This window comes from Echiichthys vipera (assembly GCF_963691815.1).
Source record: "Echiichthys vipera genome assembly, chromosome: 8".
Taxonomy (NCBI): domain Eukaryota; kingdom Metazoa; phylum Chordata; class Actinopteri; order Perciformes; family Trachinidae; genus Echiichthys; species Echiichthys vipera.
The window spans coordinates 31,706,815-31,732,720 of record NC_139833.1 but is presented as its reverse complement, the minus strand read 5'-3'; the positions used below and the strand labels follow the sequence as shown (position 1 = coordinate 31,732,720).

The following is a 25,906-nucleotide window of genomic DNA, read 5'->3' as shown; positions in this document are numbered from 1 at the left end:
ATCCCATGATCTTCTACAGCCCTGACATACATCAAATAAGCCATCAAGACAGTTTTTTTTAGTACAAACTATCAAGGGAGAAATCCAGTCGGGGCATTACGGTGAAGGCATTAAAACGTTTTTTTAACCATTAATACTGCTCAAAGAACACCAAACCTCAGCAGTGGAATGAGAAGAAAACGAAGCACCAATGGGCTCCTTCCTTTTGGATTGACTTTGGTAATCCACTTGAATGGACTTTACTATGAGAGGAGCTGGTACAGGGGCCAGTAGGTAAGTCTTTAAAACACTCTTTTAATAAACTCTGGGTTCACTAACTACATTGTTGGTGCTTTGTTTTCTGTGTAAGGATTCTTATCATGCTACTGCAGAGGTTTACTGTTATTTTGAGCAGTATTAGTGGTTAAACAAAACATTTAAATGCGTTCACCTAACAGCCTTGAGCTAATTAATGTTAGTCACGTCCATCTGTTGGCGACTGTTAGTGACTCTCCAAGATTTCTTTGTTAATAGATTATACACGTCTATACATACAAAAACTGTCTTGATGGCTTATTTGATATGTAAGTGCCGAAAAAGACCATGGGATGATTTTACACCTGAATTACACTTCAATGCCAGTTGGAAATAAATAAATATACGCCCTCAGACCAAAACATGTCTTGTCAGTATTCAGATTTTTTATGATATGTATGAAAAATCGGTGTACCAAGAAGGGTAACATTTCTCAAGACTTACTATTGAGATGTCAGAGCCTGCATTAAACACTATTGAAGTACTAACATTAGATATATAAATTATAAATTGCAAAATACATCACCTAAATCATTCAAACACTGCATGAAAACCCAGATAATCGGGTCGGTGTTTCCCTGGTCTGGGTCACACGCTATAACATTTGAAAGAAGGGTCTCTTGGCTGCTTCAGGCTCATACGATGCTGGTCTCGCTGAGGGCGGTCCAATATGCAGCCTTCTGTGGTGGATTGTCACTGCAAAACTGAACACAGGCAGTTCTGGCTCCTCGCTTCCAGCAGCTGGAAACACAAGTAATACATTAGTGCTGTTCTGTGGGGTTAACACAACAAAGATATTATACTGTATGTATTTGTGTGTGTGTGTGTGTGTGTGTGTGTGTGTGTGTGTGTGTGCATGGGTGCCCATACATGTGCATCCGTGCTTTACAATAGCCCACCTCTCCTTCAAGCGCACCCTGCCTGGGCACAGTACAGTTTTGTCACTCACACTGGTCAACGAACTAGACTTTAGCTGTGAAGCGTGCTTGGGCACGGTACGAATGGACAGTGTGAGTGCACCCTTACCCTCTTTCTTCTCTGGGCTGAACCTCTCATAGCTTCAGCTTGGGCCGCAGAGTCTGGCTGACTGTCTTACTGGAAATAAGAAAGAATGCAGGTTTACAGTCTATGGTTATGGTAGAACAATGTATTATAAAAATAGAAAGGTCTACAAGAAGGAGTCAGCAGAGAGGTCTCACAGCAATCAAGGAGAATTTATTGAATCAAGGTTTGATACACTCATCACAGAGTTCCGAGATTCAGCATACCAAAATTACAATACCTTTAACAGAACTTCCCGTCTTATAACAAGGCTGACAACACTTACACGCCCCGTCGGGTCTTTCCAATACACACTCAGTAAATTTACAATCAGTGGCGCCTACTTGGTGTCCAGACGTCATCATGCCCAAATACAGTTCAATTGTTTTCTAAACAGAATGTGCTTATCAGGCCTATGTCCCCAGTACAGTGACCTCGGCCTGTTTTTCACTTTCTCAATCATGTTTTCTTCTACATGGTCGCAGTGATGCTTCCTGCCTGTTCACTGACTCGAGGAGTACAAGTCCTGGAGGGAGGGCAGGCTGGAACCAGGGGTTTTCGCTGCAGTCTAGAAATTTTGTTCCAGTCTGTTTCTGTTCTGTTTTGTAACCGATTCAAACTAGTCAGTGATGGATGAGCAGAGAACAGGATTAATAACGCAGGATCAGCAGCTTCTGAGGCAGGTTGAACTTCTTGAGCTGACGCAGGAAGTTAGTACATCCTCTGCCCAGCCTTTTTTCCTAATGGACCCCCAACTTAACCCCTTCTCATTCAGTGCTTCAGTGTGCAATATTATAAAACAAGCTTGTGTTAAATGCATAAATGGCTATTTCACAGAACAATCATCTTCATGTACATAGAGGATCTTTGGCCAAGTTAACCCACAGAACTGAATAGCAAATCTGGCTAACAGGCTAAGACACAGCACAGCAGAAAGTAGGACTAACTTTTGTTCAGTTAACATTATTTGACTTGTGAGTGGTGGCACTGGAGCCCTAACAGTCCTACCTCCTGTTGGGAAGATATTTTCATTATTTTGCCAAACCAACAACTTCAAATTATTGGTTGGGCTTTTTTTTTCTCTTGTGCTGTCTTCATCCCACCATGGATGCTTCATACATACACTGGAGTGACAGGAAGGACGCACAGGTCTGAGGTGGGCACAACCAAATCTAGAGCGGGCGTAAACAAACTATTCTACCACATTGTCATGTTTATAATACTTAACATTCATTATCAATATTTATGATATCATATTGGATGGGTTGTCGTGGCGGGTTTGGATTATTGAGTGAATTGCAACCCACCCATGTCCTCAATAAATTACGCCTATGCATGTGGGGATGGGTCTTTATAACAAACCTAATCATTCAAGTGTCAGATTAAACACTGGCTGGCACCCCAAGAAAATAACTTTTGGCACCAGGGACAATGGAGGCCAAGGGGGATACCATGCTGGACTCTGTTTCCCCTAGTGGATTGGAGGATCATTTGCAAGAAGCCTTGCTCTCCCAGGATCAGGATCCTTGTGGACAACAGACTCCCCCTGTGGGTAGTCAGAAGGACGTTCAGGATTTGTCAGCACCTTGGAAGGAGGGGTTACCCTCTCAAACACAACTTTCTTTAATAGACATGGAACTATGTGATGGAGGAGGCATTTCTGCCCCACTTTTATTGCCTCAAGTGGAGGTCAAAAAGTTAACTCAAACCTTGGAAATATTGCAAAATTCACTTCTGAGACTAGAAACAGTTGAGCAGGACTTAAAAATGAATTCTGATGGAAATAAAAAAGTGCAATTACAGAGTACCTTAGATGTCAGTTTGCAAACACCATTAAATGGCGTCTTAAACGGCATCATACAGAGGTCCAAAATGACATACCTGGGATTATGTCCCCCATGGTTGCCACTAGGGCTGCAGATATTGAATCTTTTTGTAATCCAGTAGTCTACTGATTATTCCATCGATTAATCGAGTAATTGGATAAAGTGAATAAGTTACTATTCAATATTCAAAATTCCATCCCGTTTTTAGTGTTGTTATAGATGTTACGCAATACATCTTCTAGAGGGGAGTGCCATGATGCAAATTACTGGCCTCGACAATAGCAAACATGGCGTTTGTAGTTTGTAGTTTGCAGTGGACACATTGCATTTTTTGGCTTCTTTGTGAAGTGTGAAATGATCCTCTGCCTTTTCTGGATGTAGTGGTGTGCAGTCGCAAAAACATTCCATGTGGAACAATGATTATGCATTATGCACCAGATAGGAATTAAACGAATCATCAAGGCAGAGATTTTGAGAGGCACCTGGCTGCAGACCTCGACTGTGAGGTTGCTTCCGCCGCAGGCTGCACTGTCAGAACACCTCCACTGTCAGGAAGGGAAGTGAGGACGTTTGTTTGGGTGGGGAAGACATTTTGAAATGCACCAAGAGAGACCAACAAGTGAGCGTGTGCCCCGAGTAGTGGTGAGTTGCTGATTTTTATTATCCACGGAAAGCAAATGCATAGTTTCTTGTGTTCATCAATATAGATGCCGTAAAATTGTAGCGTTATAGAAGTCATTAATGATTCCAATTACTGTATGCTACCTGTCAGTTTTGGTTGTGGTGTTTGGTTTTTGAAGCTCTAGTTGGATGACTTAAAAGTTAACTTTCACCAATGGCGGTTAGCATCAACACCTTAGGATTCTTAACTTTTTAGTGCATACCGTAAAGTAACCGTTCACATTTGTTTGCATGTAAGGTTCTGAAAATTTTCTGTAAACTCTCCTTGCATTAGGTGGGCATAGTCACACAGTTGAATCCATGTCTTTCTGAACTCACAAACTTGATGTGAGACATCCAAGCTCCCAACACGATGCAACAGACTGTGATGTTTTGCCATAGGGTCAACTAGCTAATTAGTGATATCACCTGTTTAAATACACAAGTGGAATCAACATGTGGCAGAACTACATGGCACATTTTTACTTTATTTTTCACCTCTGTTGTATACTGCAGTATATAAAGAAAACAAAGAGTAACTGAAATGCTTCTGCACCAGAACTTTTATTTTGATACTTGAGTATATTTTGCTTCTAACATTACGTACTAAATAACTTAAGTGTCTAAAAAAGTAAAGTCAGACCTGCTGTATGCAATTTTAAAAAAGTGTCAAGATAATGCATGATTGGATTGGAAAATTAACATTTGTTGAGCTCTTTAATATGTCTAGATAGACATATGAATGGTGAATGGGTCCCAAAACCCAGGACTTCACCTGGGGGACCAGTGTTCATGTCCCTGAAGTACTAAGCCAAACCATGACCTTTTTTCTAATCCTAACAAAGTCACTTTGATGCCGAATCGTCACCTTTTGTTTCCTTAATTTAACTGTTCACTTAACGGTATGTTTGGTGCCTAAATCTAACCTTCACCTTTTGTTTCATATTCCTTCATATTTCATAAGATATCATACAAAAACCTGTTGGAGAGAATACTTTGAATTGGCTCAGTGTAACAGAGAAGCATAAATCTAAATTGAAGTTGTTGCTATGCAGGAAAAGTCATCACTAATCCAGAGCAGACTACCAAATAATCATATTCGTTAGCTTGAAAAATGGTATGTTGGTATCATTTTGTCATTAATAAACAACATCATTGCTTTGCATCCTTGCTGTTCTGGTGTGTCACTACAACTGAGGGGCCGGCCATTTGAACGCAGGTATTTTTGATGCTGTGTTTCTCTGCACGGTTTGGCCTTTCATCCACACATAACCGCAGTTGTGGGCTCCTGAAACCAGAGTTTTTTAAACCCGGAGTCAGGGTTAAAAGTCCGGTTTCAGCAGTCATATGTGGACAGGAAAACCTAGAATAACCGCGCTTTCTTGTCAACATTTTTTGACGTTACACTGTGCGACGGTAAACATTAAGTTGTATCCATGGAGACGTAACCAGCTGATTGAGTTGCTGTTATGGAAGACCTAGCCAAAATACTGGTGCGATTTAGCAACTTATCAGCACTTTGTGTGTGTCTCATACAACTACTCAACCACATCCAGCAACAGAGGCGTCAGCGTGAACTAGCCCGGCCTCGGTTTGCCATTGTTGTTTTTGGGATTGGCTAAAACCTTCCTGTTAGGAGTGCTATCACCATCTATTGCTTTGGCTTGTTCATGACATTGTTTGAGGCAGATTTTGCATTTTCATGTGGACTGAGATAGTTTTTTTATCACACCGGTGGTGTGGACGGGACTTTTTTTTTTTAACCGGGGGCATTAAAAGTTTGGTTTCAAAAATCACTGCGTTTGTGCGGACTAGGCCTGAAAAAAACAGCTTGCCTTACTGTATTGGTGATAACATGATTTAGCTATGGATACTGTTCCCACCTGGTATCAACATATGCGGTGATCTGAACACAGGTGGACAGCTCTACTGTACGGGTGAAAACACTCTCAGGACGCAGTGAGATTGGATGTCAAAAACATTAGGGACCACACTTCTCAACTGATGCCCTCTGTGTGAGAGGAAGTATGTCCTCACTCAGTGTCCACAATGTCTGAGCCTGTAGCTCTGTGTATTTTGACTGTTTTTATATTTTGAAACATTATTATTTTAACAGTATTTCTCATGTCACAGAAACCACTGACTTGTTTGTTCTGGATGTTTTTATCAGACTGTTGTTCGATGTGTCCGTCTGTTCCTTATTCAGCTGCAAATACACTTATCCAGGCAGCTCTCTGGAGCTTTTCCACGGTTGCCTTTAAAAGGCCGCCCCAGGCCCCACCGGTGGATAATAACCTCATTTTAAGGTTAATAAAATGGACCCGAATTCATCAATAAGTGGATATATCTCTACTGATATTCCTGTAATTTGGTTGTTGATATCAGCCGTTGATATCAAGTCAGACAAGCTCTGAAATAAAAAAGTTGTTTCCTGTATAATCTTGTCAATAAAAAAGCCCCCCAGTGTTTTGTTATTCAAATGCTTTTACTGTGAAATCTGGAAATGGGTTTCATCTGCAGTAACTTAACATGATGGTAAACTAAAGCAGTGAGCTGAACACAGAGACTGTTAAAGTGGATTTCGTTCTGCTTTCCTGCACAAATCACAGCAGGTTAACATCGTTATTTATATGTTCTTTAAATACAGACGTATTGAACATATTACACACAAACGCCGCTGTTTCTGAGAGAGAAAAGTAGGAAAATCGCTTTGTCACGAGCGAAAGAATGACCGTTGAGTGGCTGGGGATTTGCAGTGGACAGAGGACTCAGATGCAAAGTTCACATGCCCCAACCCCAGTATGTTTATTCATAAACATCAATCATCCGAACCGAGCATGAGGATCTGATCAGCAACACGAACAGATGGCTACTGGAGCCTTTTATAGTGGGGCACTAAGGACCCCAACTGGAGGCTACTAAAGACAGGGTTTTTAATTATTATCACTATATGCCAAACTATTTTCTACTAGATTTTTTTATATAGATAACTGGACACATTGTAACACACTGTAGTTACACTGTAGTTACACTGTCCCTGATAGGGACAAGCGGTTGAAGATGAATGAATGAATATAATTAATCATGATAAGACAAAAACAAAACACAAACACCCCTATCCGCATCCTGCTGCATGGTACTGCCCGGAACCTTTATAGTGGTCCTTGTACCACCTGGGACTCTTTTAGCGGAACACCCTGGCGCGGACACAAAGGAAAACAGGTAAGTGATAGAACAACTTAACAATACACTATTTTAACTGGCACAAGTTTCACAACATTTTCCCATCTAGCGCACTGATTACCGGTGCTCTTAATTGTGGACTAATCATGAACGTATGAACAGTGTTGTCTGGACTCAGAACAACGCCTCTCTCTTCCAGGCGCAGCGTGACTCTCCGCACCTGTCCGAGGAAAACACAACCAACCACGGATTGCGGTAAATAGTTTCTGTAAAATGTGCAATGCGCAATGTGCAGTTATTCTGTGCAAAGGTTGCTTAATAAATGAAAACATCGCTATCCAAGTGTAAAGTGCTGTTATTAAAGTGCATTAGTTGTATGTGTCAATAAATTAAACCCAGTTAACCTCTAATACCCCTGGCCCCTGACATCTGTCACCAGTGACAAAGTGCTCTTCGTAACAATGAGTCATCTCGCGTTTCTGTAATAATGATTTATGTGAGAGTAACAACTGAAATACACACACAACATTCAAATATGTACGTTATCTATTCCCTAAGCAGAAATGATGGGTAAGTGGGAAAGTGAAATCGGATCACAACAGGTCACTGAAGACGCATGAGGATACAGGCTGCTGCCAGGTGAGTACAGACAGATTGAGAGCTGAACACTTGTGATCAAATCACTCAGGACGGATGTTTTTACTAAATGGAAACAGGGTCATTGATTAAAATGTTCCTGTAGATCAGCTGATGAGTGGAGTTCACATATTTAATGCATCCTTTTACAGCATTCATTAGTGAGAAAGTCTTTTAATGCACTCTTTGTATCCACTTAAAAAACAAGTTCAGTTCAGCACCTATCTAAGGCAGACTGTTTTAAACTTTCTGGCCCATGAGCCAAATTTAATTATCTGAGCCTCACCCTGGGACCCAGGCTCATTAAAATGCACTGGTAAACTTGTCATGTCACCTGAATAAGGTCGTCTCTAAGCTCCTAGTTTAAAAACCTCTGTTGGACTGTAAACAGAAAGGCAGTGTCTCTACTATTTTCTGCTAAATTCCCTGCAAGTTCAGCTGGAGTTCACTCCACCTTCAGATGTTTTAAGTTGTAGCCTATGGCCCGCAGAGCCCATCAATATTGCAGAGACCACAGACTGCTAACATCTCAGCCCTAGCCCGAGAGGTGTGCTCCACAACACAGCACTGAAACAAAGGCAGGCTGAAGACGTCTTAGACTAGCACCATGAGAGCAAAAGCAAAAGCACACACACTCACACTCACATACACACACACACACACACACACACACACACACACACACACACACACACACACACACACACACACACACACACACACACACACACACACACACACACACACACACACACACACACACACACACACACACACACACACACACACACACACACACACACACACACACACACACACACATTACTGACTCAGACATAAAGACAGGAGTACAGATCAGGGCCGTATAATACCCAGTTGTACACACTCTCACATAAGCACACACAGATAAACGGATAAGTGTGTAGTAAGTACACATGCAGACACAATCAGGAGTGTGTGTGCGGTGTGTGTTAAATCTTTGTGGTTCATGATAACAGCCTGTGAAGCTAGTCTATTGAATTACCACACAAGAGTAGAGCAGCACTCATTACATCATTCCTCTGGAAGGGTATGTCCACAAGGGCAGGGACAAAAGAAAGTCATGAAAATAGGGCCTAAAAATATTGTATTACCGACTCTCATCTGATCACCGTCATTGCTTGTGTGCGGATGGCTCAGTGCATCATCTTAATAGACAATCTTTGCTCAGCCCAGTGGTTCTCTGATCACTGAATAACTTGAAGAAAGCAGACAAGCAGCCAAATAAGCATGATACAGGCTAGGCTAGTTCTTCAGCCCCAGACATCATCTGATCAATATGTTAAACTTGTCATCGTCATCATGATCATCATGATCATCATGATGATCATGATCATCATCATGAATCTGGCTAGTTAGTTTGACCTGAGTGGAGAAACCATAGCCAGCCAGCTAAAATTAATACCATTCATCCAATGATCTGATAAACCATAAACATGGACTAATACACTTTCAACCGAAGTGGAAATGTAGCTCAGTCCATAGGCGACTTGGCTGGGAACCGGAGGGTTGCTGGTTCGAGTCAATGTGTGAACCATGAATAGAGCGTGGACTGGTGGCTGGAGAGGTGCCAGTTCGTCTCCTGGGCACTGCCGAGAAGCAGCAAGATGGCTGCAGGTGTAGTCACAGCTCTCTTGATATACTGATTGCTTTTTAAGCTCTTTTAACACTAACTTATACCCAAAGCTTTGTGGAAAAACATATGCAAACAATGCTGATCTGCTAAGTCAACAAACAAACCAGGCCGTGGGAAACTTTGGACATGGGAAACACGCTCTGGCTTTGACATTAATTTATCCATCTCTGTACAGTTGAATGAAGAAACATACAAAGCCACCAGCTATACTTCGACAAAGTGATGCGGTGATCGTTACGATCTGTGTGCTATTGTCTGGAGACATTCATCCGTGCCCCGGCCTGGTCCATGCTTGACTGAAGATTGAGGCCAGTGTCCAAGCGGACGCTACACGCAATACTCCACTTGCAGTTATTTTGCACAAAGTAAACAGGAAACTGGTTAATCCGGCGCACTCAAAGAACAGGAAGGGGGATGTCTTTCGGACTGTCAATCACTCAAAAATTGTTTGGGATCATAAAGCTAAGCCAAAGGGACTTTTGGGGGGGGCGTTTGAACATAAGAAGTATTAAATCTAAAAGTGATCAAGTGCGTCATCTTTTGCTGGATTCTAATTTGTACTTTCTTTCTTTATCTGAGACTTGGCTGCACAAAAACACTCCATCAGCAGCATTAAGTCCCTGGTTTTAACTCTTACAGGATAGATAGAGTGGGCTCAAAGGGAGGAGGAATTATGATTTATGTGAAAGACAGAATCCAGTGTAATGAAATCCATGAAATCCATGGAATGTATTGGTCTAAATATCATCTTGTCATCACAGATGTCCTTTACTCTAAATGTAATTTACCGGCCTCCCTCTTCCAATATAAGTTTCTATGAGAAATTTGAGAAATTATTAAAAGAATGTAATTTCAACAAAAAAGTAATTATTATTGGAGATTATCAACTGGGGAGAAAAATCCTCTAGAAATAAATTCAAACAGATAACCGATAATTTTGACCTTATGCAACTGATTAATGGGCCCACAAGAATAACTAATTCAACCAGTACTCAGATTGATTTAATATTTAGTAACAGACCTGAGAGAATTTTAAAATCCTATAATATGGTAACTGGTCTCTCTGTCCACAATTTGACACTGGTAGCCAGAAAACTAAGCAATAAGTGGTTTAGCACTAGTGCCAAGAAATATTAATCTTTTGGAATCCCCAAAAACAAACAGGAGAATTTTAAAAGTGCTGATGAACAGATTGAGTGGGATGATTTACTGTTGTGCATAGACCATGAAGAAGATAGTCAAATATTCTCAAAGAAACTACAAAGCATTGTTAAACTTTTTAACTGCAAATGTAGGCGAAAAAATAATAAAAACACTGTCCCTTGGATAAATGCAGACATCCTTAAACTAATGAAAGAACGGGATCTTGTTTTAAAAACTGCAATAAGAACTAAGTTGAGTCATGACAGACAACACTTTGCTAGTTTAAGGAACATAGTGGTAAAGAAACTAAGAAAAGCAAAGGCAGATTTTTTCTTAACCATAATAGAAAAGGCAAGAGGCAACTCTAAAAGTATCTGGAACCAGCTAAAAAAATTAACTGGACATCAAAATAAAGAGAGGAAACTGCTTGAACTTAAAATAAATGGAACGCTTACAAACGATCCTGCCGAAGTAGCGGAAGCTCTTAACCACTACTTTATCGATTCTGTGGCTACTATTGCACAGTGTTTTTCACCTGAGTACACTAATGTTTGTCCAGTTAATACAATGGAACCTGCTTTCACCATAAGGACTGTATCTGAATCAGAGATTGCCAGAATGATTTGATCTCTGAAACAATCCAGAGCAACGGATATATTTGGTATGGTTGCAGTTATGCTCAAAGAGCTCAGTACAACACTAACTAATCCTATTACCAAAAGTATTAACCTCTAGATTTCTGAGGGATTGTTTCCGAGTGTTTGGAAGTCGCTGTTGTCATCCCAATATTTAAATGTGGAGATTCTGTTTCAACCTGCAGTTACAGACCTATCAATATCCTACCTACAGTGTCAAAGGTTGCAGAGAAAGTAGTAGCTGAATAAATCACCTGCCATTTAAACAATAGCTCTTTTACTCTGCACCCAATGCAATTCGGCTTCAGAGCCAATTATTCAACTGAAACAGCCAACTGTTTTTTAACAGAAAAAATCAAATCTCTACTAGATAAAGGTGGTGTTGTTGGAGCTGTGTTCCTTGACCTCAAGAAGGCATTTGATACTGTAAATCATCGAATTCTCATGACAAAGTTAGCTAGTTTTATTTTTTGTTCAGATACACTTAAGTGGATTGAATCATATTTGTCAAATCGATCTCACTCGGTTCAGGTACAGAATCATCAATCAGGTGCTCTTCATCTATCCACAGGAGTCCCACAAGGATCCATACTGGGCCCTTTGGTATTTACATTATATATCAATGACTTACCATATGTATATCCAGATGCCAACATCCAAATGTATGCTGGCGACACAGTAATTTATGTACATGGAAGCAGCATGACACAGGTTGCTAATAAACTTACAAACTCCATGACTCATGTAACAGCATGGTTAAAGCAATGCTGTTTGCAGCTGAATGTGTCTAAAACAGTATGTATGTTTTTCACCAAGAAGAACAGTCCTAGTGTTGAGCCGGATATCTTTGTATCAGGGAAGAGGCTACAGGTTGTATCTGAATACAAGTACCTTGGTGTTTTGGTTGACTCTAAACTTTCTTTCAAGGCTCAGATGAAAAAGGTCTGTAACCGGATCAAATTCAATCTCTCAAACTTCAGGTTCATTCAAGATTATATGTCAACATTCTAGAGTTTTTTCCCACATCATCTACTGTTTAACTTTATGGTCACAGGCTAGTAACACTTCTCTAAAACTAATAGAATCTCTGTATAAACGAACAGTTAAAATCCTTGACAAGAAACCAGTAGATTTTCATCATTGCTCAATATTATGAAAATATAACCTGCTGAGTTGGGACAATTTGATTAAATATGTAAATACTTGTCTTACGTACAAGATTATACATGGTTCCACCTCTCCTCCGCTCAGATAGTTCGTCAACATAAGAACAACTGCATATGGGTTCACAAGAGGTGCAGCAAGAGGAGACTGCATTATTCCACTTAGGAAAAGGTCTTTTAGTCAGTCTGCATTCTCTGTTAGAGCTGCACTACAATGGAATTCCATCCCAGCACCTATAAGGGGCCTGAAAAGCTATAGATTATTCAGAGCTCATTTGAAGAGATGGTTAATTGGTGCTCAGCTCTGTCAGCACTAACACTTGATTACACCTTCCTGTCCTCGGTCCGTCTCTGCTGAATCTGTAGCCATCTTCTCTTTTTACTGCGTGCTGTCTTATTGTGGTCTTGTTTTTATTGTGTAGCATGCATTCTGTATTTGTGCTTCTGCTTTGCGTGCTGTGGTGTGATGTGTCTTGCGTCTTGAATGATGTTTTCTAAATTGATGTTATATATGCTATTTTGTCATGTTTGTTAACTGCTGTGCATGTTTTGTAGATTGCCCTGGCTAGTAACTTTGTAATTTTAATCTAATTGTTTCTATATTCTATATTCTGTTCTGTTTTTAGGGTGACTTTAACATCTGTCTAGGGACTACTGATGAAAAATAGCCTCTTGGCTAATTCTGGCGCATTTACAGTAATGTTATTAATGTGCACTGTCCCTATTTTCAAATAAACTAAACTTAAATTAGAGGTGATGTTGAGCAAGGCACCAGACCCCCAGCTGTTGGGGCGCTGATCCATTGGCTGCCCCCTCGCTCTGACATCTCTCCATTAATTGCATGTATATAAGTCCTGTTTGTGTATGTGTGTATTTCGGGCCTGTGTGTTTGTAACATGAATAATAACAGAGTGAAAATTAAATTTCCCTTGCGGGATTTCAATAAAATTTGTGTGTAAACGCTTGAATTCAAGTTCAAATTAGGTATCTCTATATATTATTAGGGCTACACGGTGGTGTAGTGGTTAGCACTGTCGCCTCACAGTGGGCTACACGGTGGTGTAGTGGTTAGCACTGTCTCCTCACAGCAAGAAGGTCACAGGTTCGCATCCCGACCATGGCCTTTCTGTGCGGAGTTTGCATGTTCTCCCCGTGTCTGCGTGGGTTTTCTCCGGGTACTCCGGTTTCCTCCCACAAACCAAAGACATGCATGTGTTAGGTTAATTGATGAGTCTGAAATTGCCCGTAGGTGTGAATGGTTGTCTGTCTCTGTTCGTCTCTATGTACCCTGTGATAGACTGGCGTCCTGTCCAGGGTGTACCCCGCCTTACGCCCGATGTCAGCTGGGATCGGCTCCAGCACCCCCGCGACCCCGACCCCAGGATAAGCGGTTGAAGATGAATGAATGAATGAATGATATATATTATTATTATTATTTTCATTTGCAAGATTATCCCTACATAGATATCAATTGACCCTGTGATTACTTTGTTCACCCAGACAAACAAAAATTTTTAAAAATTGAAAGCTGACGACGGTCAAAGCTGAGCTCTGGAAAGAGATGGACAAGATGAGGAGACTGAGACTACTTCTCCACTACAATTCCGTGTGAAATGTTCTACTTTTTAGGCTACCTTACTACATTTATCAGATAACTTAAGTTAGTAGTTACTTTACGAATCTAGATTTTTGCTTCACACCAATATACAGTGGTGGAGTAAACACACAGGCTTCACAGTGACGCTTCACTGTCGAATTGATGGTTTTCTGTGTCAAACTTTCGTTTTTCAACTTTGTGGTGGTGATTTGATCACAGATTTAACCAGACTGAAATGATTGCAAGAACAAAAACAGGCACAGAGAGGAATGATGCAGAAGCGCACAAAAGCGCTGTGGCCGTGCGCCTACAGGAAGCGCGTGGAGCAAGTCTCCCAGCGCCTGTATTTGACACGCTGAGACAGTTGCGCTGAGATGCGAGAGAGGACAACATTCAACATCGGCCACTACAGCCGTGAATAACTTTTACACATGTTTCTACTCAAAGTCCAGTAAATATTCCCTCACAGGCCGGATCTGCACACATGGGACCTCATTTATCAAACAAACTTACGGCAGAAAAACCTGCGTACGACCATTTCCACGCAAACTTCGGCATTTATCAATTTAGACGTGAGCGGGAACTACAATCAAATCTCACGTCAGGTCTGAGATCGTGTACGCAAATTTGAGCCTGTGTATTTGCGGTGCAGCACAGCAAAATCTGGCTGAAAATAATTAACAAACCTCAGCTGTCATTAAGCATAAACAGTCACATATTAAGAACAGATCAAAACGGATTCTTAAAACGAATACAAACAATAAAAATTGTGGTTGGAGCAATTGATTGTACTCATGTGCGTCTGAAGGGACCATCCATGAATGATTACGCATACGAGAGTGTTTATGAATGAATGAACTGTCAATGGAGTTCCGGTGTTAACCAGTGTCGGACTGCAGAGAGCAAAGTGGCCAACATTCTCATGTTTTACTGTTACTATTTTCTTAAAACATCTTAATATGTGCATATTTAGATTAGGGGGCATGCTCCTGAGCCCCCCAACAGACTCAATGTCTTTACTTCAGTATTTTGAAAACACTGGGTACGGCCCTGCATGCAGCACAAAAACATGCAGAGCCACCTTGTTCATCTTGAACATGACAGACAAGTTTACATAAAACAAGTCGGTTTGCTTGTTAATCACTCAAATGTGGGTTTTTGTTAAGATGTTTTTTTTTAGATAGGAATGTAGATTTTTGTTTTCCTGAACTTAATTTACACAGATTGAAAAGCTTTTGGTGAGGCATATTTGTATCACGCCTTTACACAGTTCAACCCCAGAACTGTTCTGCTTTATGGTTTGGTCTTTTTTTTGTGTGTGTGTGTGTGTGTGTGTGTGTGTGTTAAAAAGACACTAAGCTAAGACTCTATGCACTTTGTTATACTTTGTTTCATTTCAGTTGGCAAACTCTTTGAAACCAACACCATGATGCAGTAGATAAATACAGAATTCCTGCTTTTTGACTTGATGGTATTTTTTCTTCTTTAGTTTACACAGATATCCTGATGTATCACACATGATTGTCTTACAATGTATCAAGTATTGTGATACCAAAAAAAAAAAAACGTATTGTGATACCATCGTTATCATGAGTTACTCTGTGATTCTCCCCACTAATGTCCACTCACACACACACACCGTGCTCTGCTGTAACTCATCTCATCAAACTACTAGGAAACATTTCTGCTACCAGATGAAAATATCTCAAATTATTCAGCAATTGAGGATGATGCTTGTTTTCCCACTGATCAAGATGTTATGGTTGAATCTATACTTTTTTAGTTTTCTTTGAGACTCATAGTCTGCAGTGCTACACATAAAAGAGCATTGGAATCTTTAATTTGATTAAAATTTAAAAAAAAAACTAAGAAGTGAAAGTTTTACAGGGTAACAGCATCAATGTGTGTGTGTGTGTGTCTCTCTCTCTCTCTCTCCAGCCTAGCCTTTTCAGCCATTCAGAGACATAGCTGAATTATTAAATCACTACTTAGGCTTTGTGGTTATATGGAGCTATGCAAACATGGACAAACTTTATTAAAAACACTTTTGCCGTAAGTGAATGCACTATTTGACAAAAATGTTCAAATGTCCTCTGTGAAACTCACTTAAAGAGTAAAACTATTTAAAACTGCTGTCACCAGCACTTTTTAGTTTCATGGGCTTTTTAACTACTTAATCAACTATTTAATTCGGCAGTTTGTGGACTGCTCCTAATCAGTGTGGGAACTGTAGAGCCGTTAACCAAATGCTGGGGAGTTTCTCTTCTCTAAAGCTTGAGGAATGTGAGATCTGGCAAGTGTTTTCCCAGAGAAGCAAAAGGGAAGATAAATGACAAGAGGGGAATGACTCCTGGTGGAAAAAGAACTGTTTTATTCATAATAACCATCGTAAAACAGCAAAACATGTCTTTCTTCATAAATGATGTAGTCCACCATCCCCACCAAATATAACCATAAGTGCCATCTCATTTGCACCTATAACTGTAACATCTGCCTCAGCCAGTCTCATCTGAAAACCCAGAACAAGATGAGATATATCATTTACCCAAGTTTTGGCAAAATCCAATTAATGGTATCTAGCTCCCTCATGGACCAGTCAGAGTTTTACTGAAAATGATCTAATGTACAGGCTGGGTGAGAAGTATTAATCCCCCCAGGTTGAATCAAAATCTGGCCTACAGTAACAGAGACTACATGTGTGACAGAGAGAAACAACTCAAAACTAGTGAGTGTAGCCTATGGAAGAGTACAGGGCCAAAGCTAAGAAACATGTTTCTCCCCCCTCCTTGAAGGTCAAGTAAATTTTTTTTTTAATTTTCTGTATACCGCCAGATCACAGCAGAAGTAATTTAAATATCCATTTCCTTTAGAATAGGTCTATACCTTGTCCTCTTATTAAATAAAGTATCTTTATTGCGCAGTTCAGTTACTGCTTATGCAAACAGATCATACAGCTGCAGCTTCACATTAAAAGCTTTTAACTGGCCAAACGTGAGTTGACTTTTATTCTGACAGACCTGCAGCGTCAGTCCTGGTCTATGGTCACAGCCAGTGAATCAGCGTGTCTTCACTGTGGGATTTTTACACCATAAAAGAAAAGACAGAAAGTATGAAAAACTTAGCTTAGCATTAGCCTGAAGCTGCATTTTGCCACACACCATGGCCACTGCTGTAGTCAGAGATGACGGAGAAACAACAGCACTTTGAAATCCTCCTGCTTCTCTAAAGTCACCGGTGTGAAAACCTGTTTGCCTTCTCTGTGAATTATAAACAAACAACAAACGGTAGTGCACTGACGGGGCTTCATGGTGCTTTCAGGTGCACCTTTTGACCTGGGACAAGCGGATTCCACAACAACAATAAACAGAAACAGGTAGATGAGAAGAAGAGCCGCCTGTCAGATGACAGGGTAGAGATGATTCTCTTTGTAAAAAATCTACCATTAATGTTAAAGTGACTACATTTAGCTTCGGACAACAACAATGACCTAAAGGTGCCTTCTAGTCCTTCAGTTGCTGCTTTTAGACTACCTCACCTGGACTGACGCTGATCAATCAATGATGACAGCTAATATGCTGATAGAGAACCAGTTTGCAATTTCCAACTAACTAACACGTACATACTGAACCATAAATCACTTTGGACAGAATGTGTATCTTTTACTATATATCGTAAAAACTAGCAGTTTGATGTCTTACTTTACAGCAATATGCAAACCCAGATTTCCATTTCAGCAACAGAACTTGAAACATCTTTATCATGGACACTTAAAGTCTAATAAAGTCTATTTCTCTTTTGTGAGAAATTCATTCCTCTCTACAAGACTACCAAAATATTTTATTTAGCCTCAGTAGAAGCTGGTTCTCAAAGTTCTTTAAATCAAGGCGTGTCCTTTTGGGTCTGAATATCAGCCCTGCAGTGCTAAAAGGCCTGCTGCTGCATGCGGCCGAGGCAGGAGGGGGTGTGTTGAGTTTCAGTGAAAAGTTGCAGACTGCTGGGAAAGACTTCAGTACCAGGATCCATGGTATCACCTCGGCATGGCAGGTAGGAATCTAGCTGCTTGGAGTTTTCTTGTACATTTCCCTGTTTGATGGGGTAAAAGAAGTCATCCTCCTCTGAAGAATGGGAAGTGTCGACTGGATGCATCATAGGTCCCTCTGTCAGATGGCTTCTGATGAATTCCAGGCCTATGGAACACAAAATCACATTTTTTTTAATTTTACATGTGGTTAGCCTGACGATATTATGGTTTTTTAACTTTGTCTTTTATGGGGAGCTGACAACTATTGGCACACAGGGGGGGTTCATGCCTATGTTCCCTCAGACCTTTGGTCCCATTGGACTCTCTACTTATCTGGACTCTACCTGGTCTTTTTACTAAACTTAACCAGCTCCTTTGTTCATTGCCTAAATCCAACCAATGGTGGGAACATAGGGCCTAACGTTGGAAATGTGGAAACATTTTTTTTTAAACGAGAGCTAGCTAGAGTTAGCTTTATTCTATCAAAACAGGTGTACACACAGCATTGCTAACATTGAAAACGAACTTCAAAAATTCCCTAAAAAAGCTAATGATAACAACAGAAATTACACTTTACCTGTCACGTTTCTTCAGATTCGACGGCGAGTTCTTGAACGCCAGCAGCTCGTGGTTTTTCGGTTTACACAGCGCATAAGCCATGAATCCTTTTTGGAGCCAACAACAACGAATAACTATTTTCAATAGGGCCATGGATGGGGAATGTCTTGCATGTCTTCTGAAGCGTCGGCCTAGGCAATACTCCCTCTTCCTTCCTCCATGAAAGGAATATTCCTGGCCTCCATGTTGCTGCTACAGTACGAGCTCTTGGTTCTCTCTCTCCTGTCCCCTCACTCACTTCTTCCTGTGGTCACCTGTCTCTCCCCCTCCCCCTCTTCTTCTCCCTCTTTTTAAATGTAGGGAGTAAAAGTAAAAAGTCATCAGAAAAATAAATACTCAAGTACAGATACCTGAAAAATCTACTACAGTTACGAAGTACAAACACTTTGTACTTGTCACTTTTGCTCTTGGACTACGGATGTCTTGATTCTGCCTTCATGCAACAGCCCTTCGATGTGTCTGCTTCAGTACTATGGGGGGCCTTAAAGCCATACATCAGGGGAGAGATAAGGTGTGTTTCCATTAGCCCTACAGAGTGGCCTCCCCGAAAAGTTTCAGGGCATGCCCTCTCAAATGGCCGTTCACTCGCTGTGTTTCCATTACAAAAAAAAGACCCGAGAGGGATTTAGGAGACCGGAGGTGACGTATCACTCTGAATGGGTTTAGATTTCCGGTGATCAGCTGATCAGTGACACAGCTGTGTGTTCTTCCTGAAGAGAGATATAGAATAGTTGTAGTTTGATTTAAGTTGGCCCGTATGATTCACAACGTCAACTTATGTACAAGTAACATGAAAGAAAACACTCCACCTTAAAGATTCGAGGCGCTGTAAAAGTGTTTGTTGACAGACAGGCTGTCAACCCGCTGCAGTGCGGTGTGTGTGTGTGTGTGTGTGTGTGTGTGTGTGTGTGTGTGTGTGGGTGTGTGCGCGCATTTGTGTGTAAATGGGAGAGAGAGAGAGTGAGCATGCAGTAAAGGACCACAGGTTGGAAACTCAATCCAGAATCCGTGAACAGATAATTTTTCTGCCCTGTGTTCTTCTCTGTAGAAGGATAAAAGTGTCTACTCTACTTCACTGTGTTGTTGTGGCGTCTGTATGACCACACGTCACATCCCGCTGAGAGCTACATCCAATCAGCAATCGGGTAAATCTCAGGGGACAAAAGAGGCCCTGCTCTCCAACAAGGCCTCTTTCTACTCGGTCAAACGACCTCCTGAGTGACTCACATGCAAATTAGGGGCGTTTTTGGCGAGATAGACCTCTCAAGGCCTCCATCTCCCTTCTCCTAAAAAAAGGCAAGGAACTTCTAGCTTGCACCTCTTATCGTCCAATAAGTTTGTTGAATGTTGATTTTAAGTTGTTATCCAAACTATTAGCAGTACACCTGGAATCCTCCGCCCCCTCTATCATTTCCTTGGACCAAACGGGGTTCATTTAAAATAGGCACTCTTCCTCGAACCTTAGACGTTTGTTCAATGTACTTTACAATGTCTCCTCTTCCGACACCCACATAGCCGTAATATCGCTAGACGCCATTTGATTTAGGGGCGGCAGTAGCTCAGTCCATAGGTGACTTGGCTGTATATCTTGGAGTCCATGTTACATACAAATTTGAAGACCTCCACAAGGCTAGCTTTGCCCCCCGATTGAGCCGAAGCCATAAAGACTTTGAACAATGGTCTCTGCTTAACCTGTCTTTGGTTGCACATGTCAACTCTGTTAAAATTAATATACTCCCAAGACTCTCCTACTTGTTCCAGTGCATGCCCCTCTTTTTCCCTCAGTCTTTTTTTCGTAAACTAGATAGCATGGTTTCAGATTTCATTTAGAATAAGAAGATACCTAGACTGCGGAAACAATATTTGCAAAGACCAAAGCCATTGGGAGTCCTAGCCCTGTCAAATTTTAGGTTCTATTATTGGGCCGCCAATATTAGGATTCTTAAACACTGGCTTCATTATGAGGATTTTAATCCTCCCCCAACATGGCTAGTTATGGAGGCAAATCCCATCTTCTTGAAAGCCTTAGTGCACTAGCCTATTCACTCGTCATACCTTCCCTACACCAAAAGTGTGATTAAGACATCAGTCAGGATCTGGGTCCAGTGTAAGCGCGTCTTTGGCCTACAGACATTCTCCTTTTATGCTCAGCTAGCAGCTAACCATGCTTTTCCTCCTTCCCTCATAGATGGTGTTTTCTTACGGTGGATACATTTTGGTATTCATAACTTTAAAGACCTGCACATCAATAATGTCTTTGCAACTTTTCAACAACTTTCAGATAAATTCTCACTTCCTAAGCAACATTTCTTCAGATATTTATAAGTCTGCAGCATTGTTCATGACACTTTTTCTAGCTTTCCTAATGTACCATCTGATTCAGCTGTGGACATTTTCCTGACACCAATCCCTACTCTTAAAGGCTCTATCTCATATATCTATAATCAAATTAATATTTTACGCTCGGAGCCCCTAGGCTTAATTGAGTCACACTGGGAGGAGGATCTGGGGATGGCAATATATGAGGAAGTCTGGACAGAGATTTTGAGACGGGTACATAAATCTTCCATTTGTGCAAGACACAGTCTTATTCAGTGCAAAGTTGAACACTGTACCTATTATGCTAAGGCTCGACTGGCTACGATCTATGATGATGTGACTCCAACTTGATAGGTGTATGCAATCTCCCGCAAACTTAGATCATAGGTTCTGGCAGTGTCCATCTCTACATAATTATTGGATTGAGATTTCAATACCCTGTCAGAGGTAGTTGGGGAGAAAATAAAGCCAAATGCACTGAGTGCACTCTTCTGGAAATTATGGGGCCCATTCCTACAATTTGTGAAGATGACAAATCTTCCGTTCACCCCTGACATGACGGAAGCAACTTAGAGGGGTAAGATAAATAAATCTTAAAAAAGTTGGTTTTGGAGAATAATTTAATCAGTGGATCAAAACATATTACAACACACCAAGGGTAGCAATCATGCTAACCTCACAAAGCTGCACACTCCACAAGACAAGGAAGTCCACTCTCACTTTCACTATTTGCACTTTTTTTATCAGACCATTAGCAGCAGTGATATGCCAAAACCACAATATCACAGGTGTCCAACCACCAATAAAATTATACAACTTTACATAAAATCCGCCTATATGCAGATTATGTACTCCTACAAAATCCAAATCAATCAATCAAAAAACTTCATCAAAGAAATCATCTATATACTCTAGGGCTGGATATTGCCTGCAACCTACAATATGTATGTTGATGTTTGACCATGTCCAACACAGGATTCACAACAACAGCGATGTACAATTTAGGGTCAACTGCTTTTGAATATTTTCATCTGACCAAATCTGTAGTAAACACTCACCACCACATCAGACCATCGCAAAACCCCTCAGTAGCATCTTTTTAAATGTCTGTTGCGAGAAACAGTTGCTTAAATGGTCTCATAACCGCCGCAATGCTCATGCTCATACATGTGTGCATGCCCGTGCTCGTGGCTGCCACCTATTGACTTTATTGTGCACTGCACCACAGGTGAGGTGTATTTTTCAAACCTGCCATTACAGCATATGCTGTTGTATCCAGGGTTTGAAATTAACTTTTTTTCACTGCCTGCCACTTTTTGGTTAAAAGTCTATGCCCTAGATGAAGGAATAACATAGTAGATAATTTACATGAAAAAAAATGTCAATGTTCAATACATTCACACAAAAACACTTCAAATGGTAAATTTACAGGGAAGGGTACTTTACAACAACAGTTTGAGTATCTCAATTTATGAGGTGCAACCAAATGCACCATGAAGTCCCGTCTGAGCTCACAATTTTTTCACCATTGGTTGTTTGTTTCCATAACTCACAGGTAAGGCAACGTGTTTCCAAACTGGTGACTTCAGGCATGGAGGAGGACTTAACACTTCTGCTGTTTCTCCGTCATCTCCGACTGTGGCCATGGTGCCTTGAAAAGTAGTTGCAGCTGCAAGCTACCGGTAAGCTAACATGTATTTAGCTCAAGGGCCTTTTTAATGGAATTCCATTGCTAGGCAACAGCTTTGGTCCTGATTTCATTCACATTAACTGCAGCAGGAAATAAACTGGTACACATTTAGAAAGTTTATGTTTTCAACTTTGAAAAGGAAAAGTATCGTGAAAATTGTAAAGTAAATAGCGTTCCACCAAACTGGAAGAATCTCACTTAGTTTGGCAAGAAAGTCTAAAAAAATATAAGAAGGCCCTCCGTAATGCCAAAACAGCCTATTACTCATCTTTAATAGAGGAGAATAAGAACAATCCTAGATTTCTTTTCAGCACTGTAGCCAGGCTGAACAGCTCTATTGAGCCATGTATTCCTATAACCCTCAGTAGTAACGACTTCATGACCTTCTTTAATGACTTTTACGAATTATAACTATTAGGGACAAAATCAACTCGCTTGGCACCAATTTTTCTTCAAACCAAGGAACCTCAGAAACAACTGTACAACCTGATATATTCTTGGACTGCTTTTCTACAGTAACAAATTAACCTCTACTATTTTGGCATCAAAGCCTTCTACTTGTCTCCTAGACTCTATTCCAACTAGGTTACTTAAAGAATTAATATGTTTGTATCAGCAGGTTATCTCCCAGTCTTTTAAAGTAGCTGTAATTAAACCTCTTCTTAAAAAGCCCAGTCTTGATCCAGAGGTTCTAGCCAACTATAGACCTATATCTAACCTTCTTTTTCTCTCTAAGATCCTTGATGAATTAGTCGCCAATCTGCTGTGTGACTTGCCATGCCAAAATTCCCCACTTTCAGGCAGGTTCCTATTTGTTAATGTGGACTTATCACACAGAATATCCACAGTCTATTTTGTAATGTATGGAGTGTTATACAGTATAAACATGTATTGCTAATTCTGAACAATGTGTGGTTACATAGGTCAACCTCAGACTTGGAGGGAGTTTACAAACACATTCTAATGCACTGTATGTCAGCAAATGGTAATTGTTATATCTTCAAATAAATGTAACAGTGTTTTACAGCAGGAAATATTTAAATAGTAACATGTTGGTAAATCAATATAGCAGTAATAAAGTACTGTAGCATCCCTCAGTGATCAGACGGTGAGACTTTATCCAGTTTGTTGCAGCTTTATTTCTGACTGAACATGGGTTACTGTGGGCCGTAGCCTACGCCAAAACAGCACAGCCCTAAAAATCTCTTTACACACTAGCTCTTACGTTATTACCATCCCACAACTCCCGCTATTTCAATGGCTACCCCCCTTCTTCTCTAAACCAACTACAGACTTACAGCATCTCAAAAACCACATGTAACTTCACTGACCTGAGAGACATCTCTGGGTGATTCACTCTACAATCACATTCTAACATTAACATCAATAGTCACTACAGTCCGTTACATCTCAACTCATCTCATCTTCAACCACTTATCCGGGGTCGGGTCGCGGGGGCAGAAGCTTTAGCAGGGGTCCCTTTCCCGGGCCACATTAACCAGCTCTAACTGGGTTTTCCCCGAGGCCTCCTCCCAGCTGGACGTGCCTGGAACACCTCCCTAGGGAGGCGCCCAGGGGGCATCCTTACTAGATACCCGAACCACGTCAACTGGCTCCTTTCAACGCAAAGGACACAGCTCTCGCTTTGGGTGTAAAGAGATTGGATGGCCCACAGAAGTGACCCCTCACCCCATACTCCCGCAGCACCTCCCACAGTATCTCCCAAGGGACCCGGTCATATGCCTTCTCCAGATCCACAAAGCACATGTAGACTGGATAGGCATACCCCCAGGCCCCCTCCAGGATCCTTGCGAGAGTGAAGAACTGGTCCGTTGTTCCAAGTCCAGGACGGAATCCGCATTGTTCCTCTTCAATCTGAGGTTCGACTATAGGACGAACACTCCTGTCCAGCACCTTGGAGTAGACTTTACCAGGGAGTAGTGTGATACCCCTGTAATTGGCACACACCCTCTGGTCCCCCTTTTTAAATAGGGGAACTACCACCCCGGTCTGCCACTCCCTTGGCACTGTCCCAGACTTCCATGCAGTGTTGAAGAGACCTGTCAACCAAGACAGCCCCTCCAAACCCAAAGCTTTCAGCATTTCTGGACGAAACTCATCAATCCCTGGGGCTTAGCCGCTGTGGAGTTGTTTGACTTCCTCAGTGTCTTCCGCCAGAGATATTGACAATAATTTCCCATCAGCCTCCAGCTCTGCCTCTACAAAAGAAGGCGTGTTAGTCAAATTAAGGAGTTCCTCAAAGTGCTCCTTCCACCGCCCGATTACCTCATCGGCTGATGTCACCAGCGTCCCGTCCTTACTGTAAACAGCTTGGAAGGTTCCCCGTTTCCCCCTCCTGAGATGTCGAATGGTTTTCCAGAAGCACCTTGGTGCCGCCCGAAAGTACTTCGCCATGACTTCTCCGAACTCCTCCTGCAGCCCTTCTGGCCCGTCGGTACCTTGCAACTGCCTCCGGAGTCTGGATATGTTATCCCAGAAGGCCTCCTTCTTCAGTTGGACAGCTTCCCTGACAACTGGTGTCCACCACGGTGTTCGAGGGTTACCGCCCCTTGAGGCACCTAAGACCTTGAGGCCACAGCTCACCTTTGCAGCTTCAGCAATGAAAGCTTTGAACATTGCCCACTCCGGTTCATTGCCCCCAACCTCCACAGGGATGCCAGAAAAGCTCCGCCAGAGGTGTGACTTGAAGATCTCTCGGACAGGGGCCTCCTCCAGACGTTCCCAGTTCAGCCGCACTACTCGTTTGGGCTTCCCCCATCCTCTGACCCAACTCATCACCAAATGGTGATCAGTTGACAGCTCTGCCCCTCTCTTCACTCGATTGTCCAAAACATACGACCTCAGATCAGATGATACAATCAAAATAACGATCATCGACCTTTGGCCTAGGGTGCTCTGGTACCACATACACTAATGAGCATCCTTATGTTCAGGATTGGTGTTAGTTATAGACAATCCGTGACTAGCACAGAAGTCTAATAACTGACGACCACTCGGATTTAGATCAGGGAGGCAGTTCCTCCCAATCACACCTCTCCAGGTGTCTCCATCATTGCCCACATGGGCGTTGAAGTCTCCCAGCAGAACTATGGCGTCCCCTACTGGAGCCCCATGCAGGACTCCATTCAGGGTCTCCAAGAAGGCCGAATACTCTGAACTGCTGTTCGGTGCATATGCACAAACAACAGTCAGAGTTTTCCCCCCTACCACCCGCAGGCGTAAGGAGGCGACCCTCTTGTCCACCAGGGTGAACTCCAACACCGCAGCGCTCAGCCGGGGGTTTGTGAGTATCCCCACACCCGCCCAGCGCCTCACACCCTGGGCAACTCCAGGCCAGAGCCAGCCTCTGCTGCCCGTGTCTGGTCTGTCGAGGCCCCTAACCTT

The 25,906-nt window shown here is 41.7% G+C and overlaps 1 long non-coding RNA gene across 1 annotated transcript in view; it reads right to left on the bottom strand.

The window, feature by feature from the left end:
• Positions 1–235: 235 nt before the first annotated feature.
• LOC310950354 overlaps positions 236–25,906 on the bottom strand; it is a 38,756-nt gene continuing 13,085 nt past the window's right edge. The window contains exons 2-3 of the long non-coding RNA XR_014593287.1: positions 1,321–1,389; positions 236–1,035 (exon numbers count right to left, since the gene is read on the bottom strand). This is a non-coding gene — a long non-coding RNA (uncharacterized lncRNA). The remainder of the gene's footprint in view (positions 1,036–1,320; positions 1,390–25,906) is intronic.